This window comes from Pygoscelis adeliae, unplaced genomic scaffold, assembly GCF_000699105.1.
Source record: "Pygoscelis adeliae isolate BGI_AS28 unplaced genomic scaffold, ASM69910v1 Scaffold220, whole genome shotgun sequence".
NCBI lineage: Eukaryota > Metazoa > Chordata > Aves > Sphenisciformes > Spheniscidae > Pygoscelis > Pygoscelis adeliae.
The window spans coordinates 289,996-308,328 of record NW_008824049.1 but is presented as its reverse complement, the minus strand read 5'-3'; positions in this window follow the sequence as shown (position 1 = coordinate 308,328).

Sequence of the window (18,333 nt, the reverse complement as noted above, 5' to 3'; positions counted from 1 at the left end):
CTCTCTAGCTGATAACGCAGTCAGATGTCTTTTGTGCAAAGCATGTTATAAACAGAAGAAATAGAGCAAACACTTCCCAGCTGATTTCCTGCTACTCCACTGGCACATAACTGTTGGCAATAAGGTTGATACTTCAAATGTATTTTTCTTTGCACTACAGTCATGCCATGAGATTAGCAAAACTCAGACACTGAAGTTTACCATCACTTGATGGTGCCTTTCCAAAGTGCTGTTTGCTTCTGCTGGTGAGGCTGTATGCTTTCTGGGCTGGGGAAGCTCCTTCTGCACAATGAGGCTGCTTGCAACTAATCCTTGGTCACAGCTCATCAAGACTACTGATATCCCGGAGCTTTCACAGTTACATATTACAGTTATTAATGTAACGTGCCTGACAGCTCACTGCTTGAAGCTGAGCACTGAGGAGTGGTTATTTCTTCTTCTTCTTCGGCTTCCTCACAACACACATGTTGCACTCAGCTTCCTCCCTTCTCCCCTCCCTTTTCTCTCCCAGCTGACCCTAAGGCCATCTGCAGCAACAAGGGATTGGCTGTGGCACAGATGAAGTTAATCATTAGGTGATATAGCAGTGAGGTCAATGCAGTAGGTAACTAGGCTGATTAACACGTGTGATCCTGCAGTAGTGCTTAGTTAAACCTTTACATTCTTCTTCTGGGGATTAATCTCATTTTATATATTTGCTTCTGGACAGCCAGTGTTTGTGTTCAGGTCTTTGGATCCTGAAGAAGTCGGACTGGTCTGTGAGACTGCCCCAGGCTTCCTGGGCTCCTCATTTTTCAATCTTTGCATAAACATCTCTGCACTCCTACCATAACTAGCATACTTGTTTTAGTGAGCAATAGCAGTAAATCATTGCATTTCTAAGAATTCTGAAAAATAACCTTCCCAGGCTTTCCCAGTTGTAAAACCTTTAGAAAGGCCTTCCTTCCCTTTCTACCCCTGTTTTTCTCTGGCAGAAGTATGACTGTTGTACAGCAATTTTCCTTCCATGTTTTTAAAGTGACTGATTTTAATTTGAGTGTATTTTGCCCTGAAAATCCTTTCAGTCAATATAGAATTACACAAAGCAGCTTTCTGAAGAGAAAAATTATCTGAAGATGTTTCCACTGAGAGGTGTGTGTGTGTTTGTGCACATGGGTGTGTGCTGTGTACAGGGAACACAGTTGCCTCCTGCCTCAAGCCAAAGCAGTTTACTTCTTATCTAGCAGAGGGGAATACTGGTGCAAAGCTTCAGTAAGAAAGAAATTAGAAAAGAGTCTGGGTGCCCAGTTCCTCCTGTCTCAGTGCAATGCAGAGGCTGCGTTAGTAGACCATCTAGTGACAGTGCTGAATTACCACCTCACTTACAAATAATGGACAAATTAGGTCTTGGTACTCCTGGCTCATGCCAGGTCATCCCAGCCCTACTTTGCACCACCTGCCCTGCTTTTATTTCCTTTGCTTCTTTATCCATGTTCCCAGAGTTTCTCTGATTCAAGAAATGGTCTTCCCTCATTTCTCTCACCCAAAACAGGGCTCGGTTGATGAGCCCAGAGGGAAGAACAGGCACTGGGGTTCCTGTAAACCAAGTGAGGAATGTGGAAGGAACGACTCTGGATAGTCCAGTGGCCCTTCATTTCTGTGTAGAATAATCACTTTTCAAAAAGTATTTGAAAAGCTCTATCGCTTTTGAGGGACTGCTCTCTACCAGCCTGACTTCAAAGAAACAAGATGAAGTTTTAGAATGGTGATAAGCTGGGGAAAAAAAAGTATGGATTCTGTTTTCAAATAAGTACATCATTCTGTAATGCTGAAAACATGGATTCAGTTTCTTTTTCAAATAAGACTATAATAACACAGTTACCAGCATACAGCTTACTGCTGTTGTTGATGACTTCTAGACCCGAGATAGCGAGCCCTGTACCAGTTCAGGGTAGCCAAGGAAATGTGGCAGAGGAGTCAGAAAGCAGAATTTACATCTCGGATGACTTTCCAGTATTCCTGCTTTTGTGTTCATCTCAAACTATCATGCAAACTTATTTAGTTTTGTAATGTCAGATCAAACCAAGTCATGCACTCAGGGACAAACAGTAGAATTTGACAGCTCTGGTTAATCTAAGATAGTTTCCTTGGAATAGCTGTATAGAAATAAGACATGAAGTGTAAGATATTGATGTACTTTCCAATAATGATGCATATATTTCTGGTCCCTCTGCGTCAAGAGTGATGTTTTCGAATAAGGACAGGGTGAACAAGGTTTACTTGGATGATGAGGGGAAAGTAAATTCTTTCCTATCCCCAAAAGGTCTGATAGACTGAAACAGGTTGGCTTAGCTTAGAAAAATGTTGCAGCTGATGCAGATGTTTCCTTCTTATAAATTTAACCACAAAGAAATACCCAAGAGGGGAAAATGTAATAGGAAATCATAACACTCATAATAAAAATAGTTTTGTATGCATTTATTCTGGAAATGGGAGTAAGATTTCTAATCACAAGTGACTGAGATTGTTAAATGCTCTTCCATTAGGAGTAAAGTGGGCAAGAAACTACAAGATTATGTTTAATCAAGCAACAAGTGAAATAATATATAATGATTTCTTATATAGAAGAAAGTAGAGGTCTGGACATGATGAGCAGGAATCTTAAGGAATTTTGCTGTGAAAAAGATTGATTTTTGTTAAACAACATGTTCAGAAGGAAAAAAAGTGGGCAGAAGCTATCAGCCTGCTCCAGCAAATGGATGTTTTTGGGATTATTACAGTTAGTAGGCCTTCTAGCTTAATTAAACTGTGTTCTTATCAGCTATGTAACACTGAGAAATCTAAGGAAACTGAGATGCTACATTTCTAACAAAATGAACCAGTATCCTCAGCCTTACCTTAATCCATGTATTTGAGAACAAAGGAAAGGAAAAGGAGATACTGAAAAATCCATACTTTAAAAATAATGTGAACATAATTTTTTAAATTTTGTAGATATCCTTACCAATACCAATAAAGATCAGGGATACTTTCTGAATTCCTTTCTAGGTGGATATCAACTGTTGATTTCCATCAGTTCCTCTACAGGGACCATCAAGACTTCACAACTGCTAATCTTGAATTGTGAATAGGAGGTGAATGCTTTGCATGTGTTACACACAACCTGAAATAAAATACAATTCTTGACTTCAGTCCTACATTATTCTCAGAAGGACAAATTTACTGTGTAAGCTGGGAAGGCTTCCAATCACATTTTTAGAAAAATGAGATATTTTAGGTGGCCTACACTAGCAGCATTATTCATAATGTAAATGAAAATATTACATAGTCACGTATATCAATACACGTTGGCATAAGGCAACTGATTTTCTGAGATCATTGCTTCATCAACTGACAATGAAAATTAAATGTTCAACTTTGTTTTCTGTAATTCCTCCTGCCATGATGCCTAAATATGAAATACGCCACGAAGACAATTTTTTGGCTGAACCGACTGTTAATCAATTTATGTCCTGAATCATGAGTATTCATTGTACTTAATAATTTTATCTTGATGTATGTGCACAGGATAACTGAGTCAGATTTCTCTAATCAGTGTGACCATGGCAGCTTTTCAGCTTTTGAGATGCTGCACAGTTGAAAGACTTTTCCTGGTTTTGCTGGTCAAAAAAGGAGCAGAATCATGTGTAAAACTGCTTTTACACTTTTCAAAGCTCTTGTTGCCTAGAAGACATTTCTGTTGTGCTTCTTCTGAATGTTTTCCATGTTTTCTGTGATGTGATTGAAACTGAATTAAAAATTAAGAGGATGTGAAATAACAGCAAACTTTTTAATTGGACTTTATCTTTTTGCTAGCAGTCGCCTGCAAAACATTAACCATTTTTGGCTGCTTTTGAAGAATAAGCAGACATTTTTACTGAGTTGTTTAGATTTTTTTTTTTTTGACAGTCAAACAACCATCTCTGAATCCATTAACATCTTTATTGGTAGATTCATGAATCTTCACCTGCATGAAACTTCATCTACCATTTTTTCCAGTTGGCTACATTTACTGGAAAATGAGTTGTATACCATTTACTTCCATGCTGAATCTCTGCATACATCCATGGTATGACTTAAACCTTTAAGACGGAGTTTACTTGGGATTTAAAGAATCTTTTTGATGCTGAATGCCATTCATTCCAATGTAATAGCAATGTTTTCCACAACAGCAGCATGGTTCCCACATTTTTTCAATATACAGGGGAAAAATGTGTTTTATCTGCCTTTCAGAGCTTCAGACTCACTGAATGGTTTAAAAGAAAAATTGTCTTTTTTCTGATTTATGAGCAATCACAAGTAACACAGATTCTCCCCTTGGGACATTTCTACTGAAGTATAACCACGTCGAGATTAAGCTTCCTCTTTGCATGCCCTGATAGTCTTGTGGGTGCTATTACAAGTTAAGGCATACAGATTGGGGAGCCTAATCTAAAGCAAGCAAGCATGAGTATTTATTGCAATACAGAAGTGCAGAATATTTGCTGAGTAAGCGAGTACTTTTTGCATTATGCTGGGGATTTAAAGTGACAAAAATCAGCCCCAGCAGCAAGTCTTGGGGCACTCCATATTAACCTCTCTGTATGTCAAGAATTAGATCTTTTTTCTTCTCCTTTGTTTTCTCTATCTCATGAATAGTTTTTAATCCATGGCAGAAATGTAACTTTTACCCTGTAGTTTTCAAATTTCCATAATAGGCTTTGGTGATGGATTGTGTCATAAGCCTTCTAAAACTACAACTGAACGATCTCCTGAAGTTTGCTTTTATTCTCTGTTAACTTTTTTTGCTGGCATTGAACAGATCTGTGGGGCAAGATTTTTAACCTTTCCAAACAGGGGGGATTTTTCCCTATTTCATGATTTTCTGAATGTTCTGGAGTTTTATATTCACATTTATTACCCCATCTGAAACACTGGACTTGACATAGTAGTAGTTGCTCCTCAATAATTTAGACAGTAGGAAATCTGAACATGTCCAACATATAATTACTTTCTTTCTGAAGGGACAGATTTGCATCTCAGCTAAATAGATGTACAGAAGCAGGCTGTAAGAGTGCTACTGTGATTTTCAGTAGCTAAAAATCTGGTTATATTCTTTGGGAGACTATTTTGGGAAAGAAAGTAACTGTGTAGCGTGTCATCTCTACAACTACCTGAAAGGAGGTTGTAGCAAGGTGGGTGTCAGTCTCTTCTCCCAAGTAACTAGCAAAAGGATGAGAGGAAATGGCCTCAAGTTGCGCCAGGGGAGGTTTAGATTGGATGTGAGGAAAAATTTCTTTACTGAAAGAGTAGTTAAACATTGGAACAGGCTGCCCAGGGAAGTGGTGGGGTCACCATCCCTGGAGGTATTTAAAAGACGTGTAGATGAGGCGCTTAGGGACATGGTTTAGTGGGCATGGTGGTGTTGGGTTGACGGTTGGACTCGATGATCTTAGAGGTCTTTTCCAACCTTAACGATTCTATGATTCTATGATCTGCAACTAAAGTGGGATCCACAAGCCAGGATGATGCCAGCTCCCCACTGGGAGCTGAACAACCTGAGTTACGTTTCTTGTGCTAGAGCAATTCCTGATCCGGTATATTCCCATGGAAGTGCATGAAAGAAGAGGAGCCTTTCCTTCTCTTCTTTTTAAGCAGAGCTAAAAGCTGTTTTTCTTGGCATACTTTGAGGGAAGATAGAAGACAGTATATGTTGAAGATAGAAGACAGTATATGTTGCATCAGTGGAGGAGGAAAGCACACAGCACAGAAAAGCTACTCCAGCACCAAGCAAAAAGTTGAGGGGTAGCTGGGGAATTATCCTAAAAGGTTTGGGAATATTTAGAAGGGAACACACAGTCAAATGCTTAATGATGTGGAAGTTAAAATTAAACTAAATCATGTCCAAATGTGACTCTGAGTTATTTTGTTTGGGTTTAAAGATTTGGGGTCCTGGGCTCGTTTTTGTGTTGTGGGATGGTCTTGTCTCTTGTGTCACAAAACCCTAAAACTGATCTTATTTAATTATCTATTCTTATGATGGAACATATCAGGATCCAGCCTCGATTCTTAGCCCAGTTTTCTTCATACTATCTCACATACAACTAGCAGGTGGTGGGTTCAAAAGCAAACTGAAAGGAAGTTTTTCATGGCTTATGTACTAATGCAATGGATCTTGTCACCAGATGTTCCTGATGCCAAATGTTTACAAGGTCACAAAAAGTGCTTGGACAAATTCAAGGAAGAAAAACCTCTGAGTGGCAATAAAATACAAAATCATCACCTCTTATTGAGGCTCATTTTTTTTGCTGACTGGAAAGTTTTACATGTTTATCCCACTCTTCTACTTTACTTTTGCAAACTTCCCTGGTATCTGTTGGTTTACCATTGATCAGACTCCGCATGACCATTCTGACACATTCTTTTTATGTAAAATTTCTGTTATTTAATGGAAGATGTTATTACTTCTCTGCAGTTAACATATTTCTTTAGTCATACATAGTGGAAAAGTAATTTTGATTCACCCCACTGTCTGAGGTGATCAGTCTTGTAGAAAAAAATCTGCTCAGTTTAGTGATGACTTAGTTTAGTGGTGATTTACTTAGAAACTGTGTAATGGGGAACCTGAAAGAATTAAATCTCTTTAGAAATTAGCAAGAAAAGAAAAAGCTCAAGTATAAACTGTCAAAAAGGCTAATCTGAAAAATATTCTGAAAAAATTATAGGTTAGTCCAACATGCCAGAGGCACTCATAAGATTCAAAGGGTCAGGCCAGTGCAAGCAGCATTGAGGTTCCAATTGCAAACGGACATGGTGTCCAGCATCTTCACTAATCTGTACTTATTCAAGGTGTCCTCTGAGGTCTCTCCACAGCACACTCTTGATTTTTGGAATAGTATATAATTTTGACAAACTGAAAGCGGGGGGGGGGGGGGGGCAGAAATGCAGTAGTGAAAGTAAACTGCAGTGAAGAACATTAATGGATGGTTTGTTGGAAATTGCACTGAATGTAACACCAATTCTCAGATCAGCTTTACAGTGTTTGCATCCTAAGCTTCTGCAGGTGAATTATTTATTTTTGTACCTGAATTTCATTGCCAGCAAACACTGCCAGTGGTTTACAAAGCAAACCAAGGTCCTTGAAAAATACTGAGCTGTACAATCAAGAGGAAAATGAGTCTGAGGGACTTGTTTTCTGGGATTTTAGGGTCTTCCCAGACGAATAACAGCCATCAGATGAGCACAGTAGCATAGCTCTGTGGTGATGCATATTGCTTAAGGGCAACAGCACAACCTGGTGGTTTACAGTTATTCTAATGTATCAGATCAGGTAGCTGCACAAGAAAACACAGGACTTTCCCTTCCTCAGAAACCAACTCATTGGCTGTACAGAACTGAAGCTGTTTTTCATTAATTCGTTTGTAAGATACCATTTTACCTGAGGTTTTCAGAATAAACAGAAAAAACTAGACTGCAAGGGCATATGCAAAAAGATAAATTAATAGGTCTCTTCCTTTCCCACATCTATGATTCTGAAACCTCGAGGAGCCATTGTGACAAGCCATTTCATGTGGTTTTGTGCTGGATATGTCTGAATTTTTGTTCCAAGATAATAGCTAGAGGCATAGAACTAAAAAGAAAGGCTTGCACTATGCCCTATGCAAAATTTGAAAAAAAGACAAAAGGAAAGTATGTACAGAAAAAAACCCAAGTTTGTCTTGCTTGCTTTTGCTATTATGATGAAGCCAAGCAAAGTATATAATACATTTACATAGACTGAATATTCAAACACCAACAATAATATTGATTCTCTTTCTTCTGTGTCTTCAGGGTATATGATGTTGGTCAGAGTGTATATTCTGATGTGACAGTGAAATGAAACGAGTGCCAAATGTGCTCAGACAGAATTTTCAAATAAAATTAATTACATTTTCTGTTTTGCTTGATTCTGAAGAATGGTCTATGTTATTACTAGCAATGCAGCTGGCACTGGTGTCGTTGCTGAACAAAATTCTTGCAAACTACATATTCAGTTCATTTACTGATCGTATAGAATGGGACAAAAGACACTGGCTGTAACTAGAAAGGCAGTGCCAGTCCAATGCTGGGGCTGGTTCTGGGGCTGTGAAAGCCTTTTTCATCTTCAGGCTGTGTCCATACACGGACTCCTCAGTCCTACTTAACTTGATAGAAAGAACCTTTGATTTCAGCCTGTGTGGGTTTGGACCTGAGGGAAAAGGTATCTTAAGAGATGCTTACCAAGGCACTGAAAGACTGAAGTGCTTTGAGCCAAAAAGTATTTTTATGCAGTGAAGATTCCTATAGGACTGTCACCACAAGTAAATGCTAAGGTTTCTCATTGCTTCATATTTGTACTTTAGTCCTGTTCGTGGTTGAAGTATGACTTACAATCTTGGTCCAAAAAAGGACTTTAGTCCACGTGGAAGTATGATTAATACATTTAAACTTACACTTAAGCTCACACTTAAGTTTCATTTATTTTATTGTGATTGAATATATATGAAATGTAAAGTGTGCTGAAATTTATGAAAATGCTTATTATTCTGCTTTAGTTTATATAGAGGAAATATGTTGTTACACAGATAGGACAAAATACTCCAAAGACCAGTGAAGATATTTTTGAGAAACTGTACAAAGAGCTTTGTAAAAGGGTAGAATGGGGGGGGGGGGGGGGGAAGAAAACAGAGAAATAATTGTTTTCTTTTCCTTGAGTGCTGAATTAGAGGACTTAGTGGTCAAAGACCAAATCCTGTTGTTCACAACCTTTCCCTATATTCCACTGAAGCACAGGGAGGTGATGCGGTTCACGCATCCCTGCATCCTACTGGAGCAGGTGCTGGAAGCATGTTTAGTTCTGCCACAGCTAGCCATAACTGTGATCAGAAAACAAACACATCTGAGAGGAAATGCCTTTGTGCCAGCTTCCCACACATCCTGCTTCACAGTGGAGAAACTCCAGGATATTCGTCATTGTACTAAAATTTATTGGTGAGCACAGTGATGACAGGTCTACCTGCTTAATATTTCTTTTCATCACCCACTAATTATAACCCATCAGTTCAGACATTGCTTTTTGCTTCACTCACGAAGCAGGTGACAGTGTTGATTACTGGATGGAGAGCTTCAAATCAGCTGGGTTGAGCTGACATGTCTCCATCAACCCCTACTGCCATAACTGCTGTGTAGTGTCTGGGGCAGCATGGACACACACCACTGCTGATGGGATCAGTCCTCCACTATTCTTCCTCTACTGTTTGATAAAACTATTCCATATTTTCATGATAGCAAAAAGAATTTGTCAGCAACAACTTAATATACTGTTTGGGAACATCTGCCAATCTTGACAATTGAGTATCAAACACCCACTCAGAGAATAAGCATGTACGCAGTTTTCATGGTTGGGTAAGAGAAAGCTCTCTTTTTTCCATGTCAGATGGAGGGAACATAGAGAAGGTCTGTATTGTTTTCACAACATCATTTGTGCCACCAAAGTGAATGCCATATCAGCATTTACAGTACATTTAGAAAGTGAATCATCTTTTACTCAAAGGAGTAACAATTCTGTAGTACAAATTCAATGTGTTCCCATATATGTCCACCAAATTATGTTCTCATTGCTACAAATTTTGTATTAAATTATTTAGGTCAGCTTAAATTTAGAAAGCAACAAAATAAACACCATTTTTGTCTCACTTACATGTCTGTGATTATTGTAAAATGGTTTGCTTCCTAAATTAAAGTGATGCAAGCAGTCTGCCAGGAAAATGAGCAGCAATATTTTTTGTTATTTTTTTGAAAAGCTGGTTGTAACACTCACTCATTAACCCAACAATAGGTGGACACCTGGAAAATGAAAATTCAGATTACTTTTAGCATACACTGGATCTGTGGAAATTTAGGTTTGAAATGTCATAATTTTCCTTTGAACTAAATAACATTTTGAGTCTTTGCATAATGGTTTTATTATATACTGTTGCAGACGTGGGTAGCACACTTTGGCACCATACATCTTTAGAGCTATTAGGGTTGGTATATCAATATCTGTGATCCGGTGATTAAGGACCGCCTAATAGCATGCATTGTCAGGATATGGAGTATTGCATTAAAAGTCATTAATAGCTCTATCCTGTGCACTGACATGATGTAATATAGCAGCTGTCCCGTGGAGAAACTCTTAAGGCATCCTGTCAAAGGTAGACATGCTAATAACTGCGGTAGGCACTGGCATATTGCACCGTGACGGCGTCCGAGTCCTTTCTGCTAACAGCACTACAGTAATGCCAGACATATTGTATATAGTGCTAAAAATCCATGTGTTAACAGCTCCATTTTTACTGACATTCTCTTGTATGCCATGCCAAAGATTTATAGTAAATGAGTTAACGTGAGCCAAGATCAGGCTTACTTCATGTGACTTTGAGGCACCATAGGGACGACAGGAGCTAGCAGGCAGATGCTTGAACTCCAAGTCTGAACAACTTGTCCTCACTGCCTGCCTACCTCTTATTTTTACTGCTGTTGAGATGCCAACTCCTGCCAAAAACTCCAGACTTCATTTCTGGCTGACCCTATCTCAGACAAACACCTCTCTGTCCTTCCGTGCCTGGGAAGGAGCTTCCCATAAACACTTCCCCACAACTTTGTCACCTTCTATTGCCTTACATTCATGTGGGTATATGCTGTATGTGTTGACAAATGTTGCTTTGTGGTTTTCAGTATGTGTGTCCCATCTTTCTGCTTCCACCAGATGCCACTTACCTTAAATTGAAAGTTTTTTATCACTAAGACTGCTCTTAGCTGATCTCCTTGCACATCCCATTACATGAAAAGTCCTGATCATGAATGAAACTGCAGTCAAGGAGTGAAGACCCAGTACAGCTTTCTGAGAGAAAGGTTTGCTCTGTATAAATGTACAATAAAATTTTAATAAATTCAAAGAGGTCTTGGTAAAGATCTTTAGCCCAGTAATGAGGCAGAGGGAACACTGGTTTCTAAAGTGCCACAAATCAGTAAATGAAAGTTGCTCTTTGGATGTTTGCTGCGTCAAATGCTGGTTATCATCACTGGATTGGGCATTCACTACAGTGTCACTACCATCTCTGGCAGATATTTGGGGTGTACTATGCTTGGAGAATCTCACAACCATTATTCAAGTGAGGTTGTTGGCTTTAGCAAAGTGTTTGTTGGCTTTAGCAGAGTGTATTTTTCCCCCTCAAGATCTTTGGGTGAGGAGGAGGAGAGAATATGGCTGTCTTTCAGTCACTTAATTGATTAAATATCCATTGAGGCACAGGAAGCACTTCTGTAGCCTCTGCTGTTAAATCTGTGTATGTAATGGAAATGGCTAAGCTGGAAAATCTCTGCTTAATACCCATAAACCCTTGGGCTCCTGGCTCATATTTTGGCTCAAGTGTAGCATACTAGACAGATAGTAACACGCCTGTTGAACAGCCCTTTGATAGCTCATCCCATAGCAATTCCATATCCAGAATGCCAGAGATACCAAAGGAAGAGCTTGAAAATCCCTCCAACTGCTTAAGGCAGGGGCTGTCTTCCCATGCTTAACCCCACATTGCTCAGGGGTAAAAAGCTCTTAGTCCACAGAGCAGACACCAAAGCCCATGTAACCAGAGCTTGGAGCTGCTTGATCCTATTGACTCTTTATCTGATCATCTAAAATAAATGCTTATTTATATTTACCCTGGCTCAGTTCTGAAGGTTGTTAGGAACTGGCTGTGCACACTTCCATTTTCTGCTTGCTGACCAGATGGTCTTTGGGTTTGTTTGCAGAAATGAGTTGGACATGTCTGGGTGCGCATATTGGGATAGGGGGTACCCACTGACACACTGTGGCTGCAATAGCAGGTAGGGCAGCTTGGTGAGAGCAACAAAAGAGCCAGTTCTGAGGATCTGATGGTGTACACACTGCAGAGCTTCTTATTTCTTTTTTCTTTTCTTCTTCCCCAGTTTGGAGAAGCTCTAGACTGATCCCATAGACTAAATCCCCATTGCCCATGCATCAGGTGTTTAGCATGAACTAAATTCCTACTGTCCAGGCACCCATCGCTGAAACATCTGTCTCAGCATTAGCTTAAAATCATTTGCATGGTGACACACTGGGATCACTTAAGCCGAAAAGGACAATGATTTGGGAAGCATAGAAAAGAGCTGGATCTGTTCGCTTACATTCCCTTTGGTCAAACATCTTGTTTCCTGTCTGTTCTGGTATAATTATCTCAGCAACATTTGATAAATTTTACTCTTTTCCCATCTTCTCTTGAAATAGCTTCCAGGTTTCTCTATAAAGCACTCTGATTAAGCCCCATTTCCTATTTCATGCACCAATACTTAATTCCTGTACAGATTTTTATTGATTGTTTTTCTTAGTGTTATTTTATTTTGCTGTTTTACGGCTGCTGTTAACATTTATTAGAAAAGCTATTTTTTATACTCTGCATGTAAGAACATTGCTGCACTTTTTTTGGCAACACTGAGAATAGCTGACTAAAAAATGGGGGGGGGGTGTGGAATAAAAGGAGGAGGAGAGAAAAGACAGCATAGGAAAGTTAGCAAATTGCTTTTCACTTTTCACATGGTTAAATCCTAAACACTGGTAAATGCCCTTTCACTGGGGAGGACTGTTCATATTTGATATAAGTACAAGTGTGCTTAATCAGAAAGGCAACACCACAGGCACTTGCATTTCATTGTGTGACATTCAAAATTTTCGACATTTTCATCAGCTGGTGATGGGATTTTTTTGCATGAACACGAAAATTAAAATCACTTGAATGTTTTCACTGAGCAAGTCTTAGCCATTGCACTTTATTCCTCCAGTGGCACTGGGAAATAGACTGACATTTTATTAAAACTGTGTTCCTGCAGGATAGGCAATGAAAGGCAAACCATGTAAAATTCACTTAGCAGTGCCTTGCCTGCCTACCTGTGGGTTTTCTTCAATGCAAGTGAGTTGCTGCTTTGGCAAAAATGAAGGCACATGGTTTTGTGCCATGATATTCCATCTGTGCCTTCTGAATCCATTTCCAGACCAAATCCTCACTACAACCTTTATTATGATTAATTATTGTGCACAAAAGATTCACAGCTGTGGTGGTGGCTCCAACAAGAGGCACTGGCAGCTCCTGGGCAGACTGCTCTGAAGTGGCTTTCCTTCCCCATGGTATGACTACCAGCTCAGAAGCCCAGGAGTATTCTGCAGTAACTTCTTTTGATTATTGCCTGTGGTGATTTTTAGAAAATGCAACCTCTGAAACCCAAGGGCTGACTTCTGTTTACTGTGGAGAATGGATGGAAATGCTGCTTTTATTCAAGATTACCATCAAAAACATCTTCAGTTTTTAGTAATATATTGAAAGAAAACCTACCACACTGCAGCTATAAAACGGGGTTTTAAAACAAAGCAAGAAGGATGTTGTTTTAAAGTTCTGGGTGTCTGAATGCAATTCAGTCTTCCTTATGATCTTGGGCACATTTTTCAATTTCCCAGTATCCTTGGTCTGACAATGTAAATAGAAAGTCTTTCAGGTTGCGGACTGTCTTTGCGCATTTTGTATTTGTGATGGCTTAACCCCCATCTGCAACCAAGCACCACACAGCCGCTCACTCACCCTCTCTGCCCTGGTGAGAAGGGGGAGAGAATCAGAAGAGCAAAAGTAAGAAAACTCGTGGGTTGAGATAAGAACAGTTTAATAATTGAAATAATAATAATAATACTTAATAATAATAATAATTTTTAAAAAATTGTAATGAAAAGGAAAATAACAAAAGAGAGAGAGAGAGGAACAAAACCCAGGAAAAACAAGTGATGCAATCGCTCACCACCCGCTGGCCGATGCCCAGCCTGTCCCCGAGCAGCGATCACTACCTCCGGGCCAGCTTTCCCCTAGTTTATATACTGAGCATGACATCATATGGTATGGAATATCCCTTTGGACAGTTTGGTTCAGCTATCCTGGCTATGCTCCCTCTCAGCTTCTTCTGCACCCCCTTGCTTGCAGACTATGGGAAGCTGAAAAGTCCTTGACTTAGTATAAACACTGCTTAGCAACAACTAAAACATCACCATGTTATCACATTATTCTCATGCTAAATCCAAAACACAGCACTGTACCAGCTACAAGGAAGAAAATTAACTCTATCCCAGCCAAAACCAGGACAGTACTGAACCTGCCTTCAGGCAAAAGTGAGAGAACGAGCAGAGAATCGTAACGTTCCTGCAACTGTTAAAAATGCCTCTTCTCCCCAGCTGAGGTCCACAAGGTCTGCCTGTGTTCCCTATCAGTGCACTGAAGTTTTCCTTTCCTGTTTCAACCTGCTGCAACCCCTGCTAATGGAAAATATACTTACGGATCTTTTTCAGTGTTAAAATCCTACTACGTGATAGGGGAAAAGGGACTGGGAAAAGTCAGTGTTGTTTCAGGCTTGTATGATCTCCTTGGTGCAAACAAAGGTGAGAAGAAGAAAAGATAAGTTTATTGGGTGGGTTAATCCATCAGGAATCTACACAGGGCAGAATAATCATGAGCAGAATGTACTGTTAATAAACTAATGAAGGTTACTGATGAATTCTTCTTCTAACTTTTATAAAATAATGTTTCCTAAAAGTTATACATGATTAATGTTTTAAGGACACTGTTGGAATCAAAATGCCCTTAGTGTTTTGACTTGTATCCTTGAACTTCATATTGAGCATGATATTTTGAACATCATATTACCTTTAAGTTAATGTTATGTACCTAATATATAGGCATATAGCAAGACCTGAGGGAGTCTACTGTACTTTAGCACTAAGCCACCTGTTCTGACAACTCCGTTTTTCAAGCAGATGGCACTGTGATGAATTACCCAATATTCACCAGTCATGACATCTTCTTGAAAAATTTGCACAGATGTTTATAATGAGATTTTCATGATTACACAACATTTGCACATCTACAGAATGAAGGGGCCTTTGTTAAAAAGTCACTCAGCCTGAGAAGTTTGCTTCTCTGATGGGACTACAACCCTGCTCAGCAGTGCCTGAGCTTTCATAAATGTAAAGGTTTCTGGGCATGACCCTATGGCAGAGGTCAGTGTGCGCCTACGTGTTCTTTCATGAAACATATAGGCAAAGAGATCAAATCAGCTATGAATTATAGAAAATAAAGGAAAAATGGCTCTGGAATATTTTTTTGTTTTGCCCTGATGCAGTCATAACGACGAAAAATAAAACATGTGACGTGTTGTTGACCAACATCAACACTGCCTTCCTCCTACTTGAGCAAAAGCTATTGGAGAGGTGCAGCCCAGCTGCCTTCATTGTACGTGGGCTGCAGTAACCTCTCAAACCTCCTCCCTCACAGGCTTCAGACCCACGTGGACCAGCGGCAGGGCACCAGTGGATCTGAAGTTTTATCTCATGAAAAACACCTGATTATTTCTACTAAAATCCATAGTTGTGACATATTCAGGTGCTGTGACCCATTTATTGGGGAGTGGACTGGGGCACACTGAACTTGTTTCCTCTATAACTTCCCACCCGCAGGTCCCAGCAGGTCCTGATGTAAGGCTCAATTCTTTCATTCCTATTTTCAACATGCTAAATGAAATTGAAATCTGAAAACTGCAGTGGCTTAAGCTAAACCTTTGAACATCTCTATGGCATTTTTCATTAAAGATGTGTATCTCTCTTGTTGATGCAGAAACTGAAAGATTGAGGATCATATAAGTGATGAGACTAAATTAAAGAGTGAGAACTGGGAGAATTGGGAATTGGGAAGAGTTCCCACCTTCCAGATACAAGTTCTACTTAACAGATTCAAATGAGTTCATTTATCCGTCAAACTTCTTAATTATTCATGGAGTTTGGGTATGAAAGGACATATTATTGCTGTGAACTTCATACTGCTGTCAGGAGGTGATTACCAGCAACCAAACTTGGTTATTCAGGACTGGCTCAGGCATTTATGCTTTCAAGGGTAGACTGCAGACATACAACTATTTTTTGTATAATTTTTCACTATCAAAAACAGGCCTTCCAGCTGATTAATGTAATTATTATAGCAAGATAACACATAATTATATTTTTTTTCTCATTGAAGGATTGTATGTAAAACCATTCAATACTTTGTAAAACAGCACGATCTTTACCTGGGAAAAAAACAAAAATTAACAATGAAAAAAACCCCACAGCATTAGTCCCCAGCTCAATTCCTTCAAGCATTGGGTTTTTTCTTTTCTTTCCTGCGTATTGGATGGGCTGGACCATTTGCTTGATTTAAGTCAGGAGAGGAAGGACAGACTAACAGCCTGCAGTCCCTTCTTCAAAACACACATATCCACACCAGCTTTGGTGGTGTAAAACACATCTTTACATAATTTTAAACTAAAAAAGGAACAAAAAAGGAAACATAGAAATGGAAAACACAGTTTTATTGTCAATTAATTCATCTTCTGCAGAAATCTGTGAAAACTAACATATAATTTAATTAGCTTTCAGATTTCACAAAAGATTTCAGCTCTTTGATGACACTCCAATTTTACCTGTTTTCTTACAAGCTAAACACCAAGCTATAATAACATCATGCAAAATGTATTGTGTATACATTAACCATTTTTTGTTTTCTTTATTGAATCTGATCCCTATATGAGACAAAATACTGAGTTATGTAAGAGTACTATAAGGAATTAAGAGTAAGTGATCATTCAAAAGAAATAATAATAATAATAATAATAATAAAATAATAATACTGCCACATTTATCTTTTAACTGGCTATATTTTCTCATTGGCTCTGATTTCTCCAAGAGTTTTATAAAAGTACAGACCATAATTGTGCTAATAATGAGGAAATGATACCGATCTATAATTGGAGTAATAAGGAGAAAGGTACAGTGGATCGTAATTGAACCAATAAGAGGAAAATATAATCATGTTTAATGGCTTATATGAGTGTTAGTGTCTTCTGTATACTTAATAAATTGGTATCCATTTTCATGGTATGTATCTAAGACACCTTTCCTAATATTATCAAATTATCCTTCAGATCTATTGTTGGGCACATTTGCTAGTCCTGGAAGGTCCTCTGGAGTGAGGTTTCTTTGAATAACCAGAATAACAACAGAATTTCAGATGGGTCCCACCACCAGCTACAATCACCTGTAGCAGCACTTAAGCTCTCTCCAGGTTTATTTAGGGTGTGCCTGTTTTACATTCCTGGGTATACACAGGTGTTGCGTGCAGTACCGAGTATGAGATTTGCAAAAGAAATACAGAAAGAGGAGAAAGGTGTAACCTTTTTGTGTCACTGTATTTGGGCATAGAAACATGCTCTGCAAGCAGGATATACTCAACTTAAAAGGAAAGGCAATGATTTATTTCCTAATATGCACAGTAGAATAATGTGAATGCAAACCTCAAAGCTGAGCCTAAGTAGTTCCTTGCTGCTGCTGAGCTCCCGACTTCTGTTTTTTTTACCTGAAGATTTCACAGCTTGCAGCTTGGTGTTTTTCTCTCTGAGTCCTTGAGCTGCTAACTGTCCCCATCTCAGCAATCTTACCCCTGTCTGCAATTTCACCTTTCGTATCTTGTACAGCTTGAGTTTACTTGTTTTCCTCACAGCTTTTTCTTACAACGTAGCAGTTTTCTCAGAGGTTTAGCCAAGGTCACACAGATGCTCAGCATGAAAATTCAGCCGGGGATCAGAGACGGCCAAGCCCCTTGAGGGAGCTTGCCAAGGCTGGAGTTTAAAAAAAACCTCCCCACATTTTCATACAAATGACATTTCATGTAGTTTAGCTATAATTTGCCTTTTGATTTTCCTCTCAGCAATTAAAAAACTAAGAATGTTTCCTACTTTTACATACTATTAGCATGGAAATATTTCCTCACACATGCACACACGTCATACGTGATATCCTTTACTTTGAAGTGACATAGCTTTTCAGCCCAGTTATCCTTACAGGAGCCCTCTTTCTGAAGCTGTAGATGGCTTGGAAGGGCAGGATCAAATCTGGTGAATGGGACTCTTCACGTGCAAGTAGACCTTGAAAGCTCAGAGGACACCGTGGGAGAGAGGCATGTGTTTTCCACTAGAAATATCTGAGATACATCTTTTTCCAAACAGTTTTCTCTCTCGTAGATTTCTCAGTGCTATTAGGTGAATCCTGAAGATAATCCATAATGTGCATAATTTAGGATATTCATAAATGTAAACATCTGCATATGCTTAGGTAATATCCTGAAGGGCAGTTTAATAATGAACTAAACCATAAGAAAAATTTTTGATATTTCTATAATACATATTGTTTAAATTCTC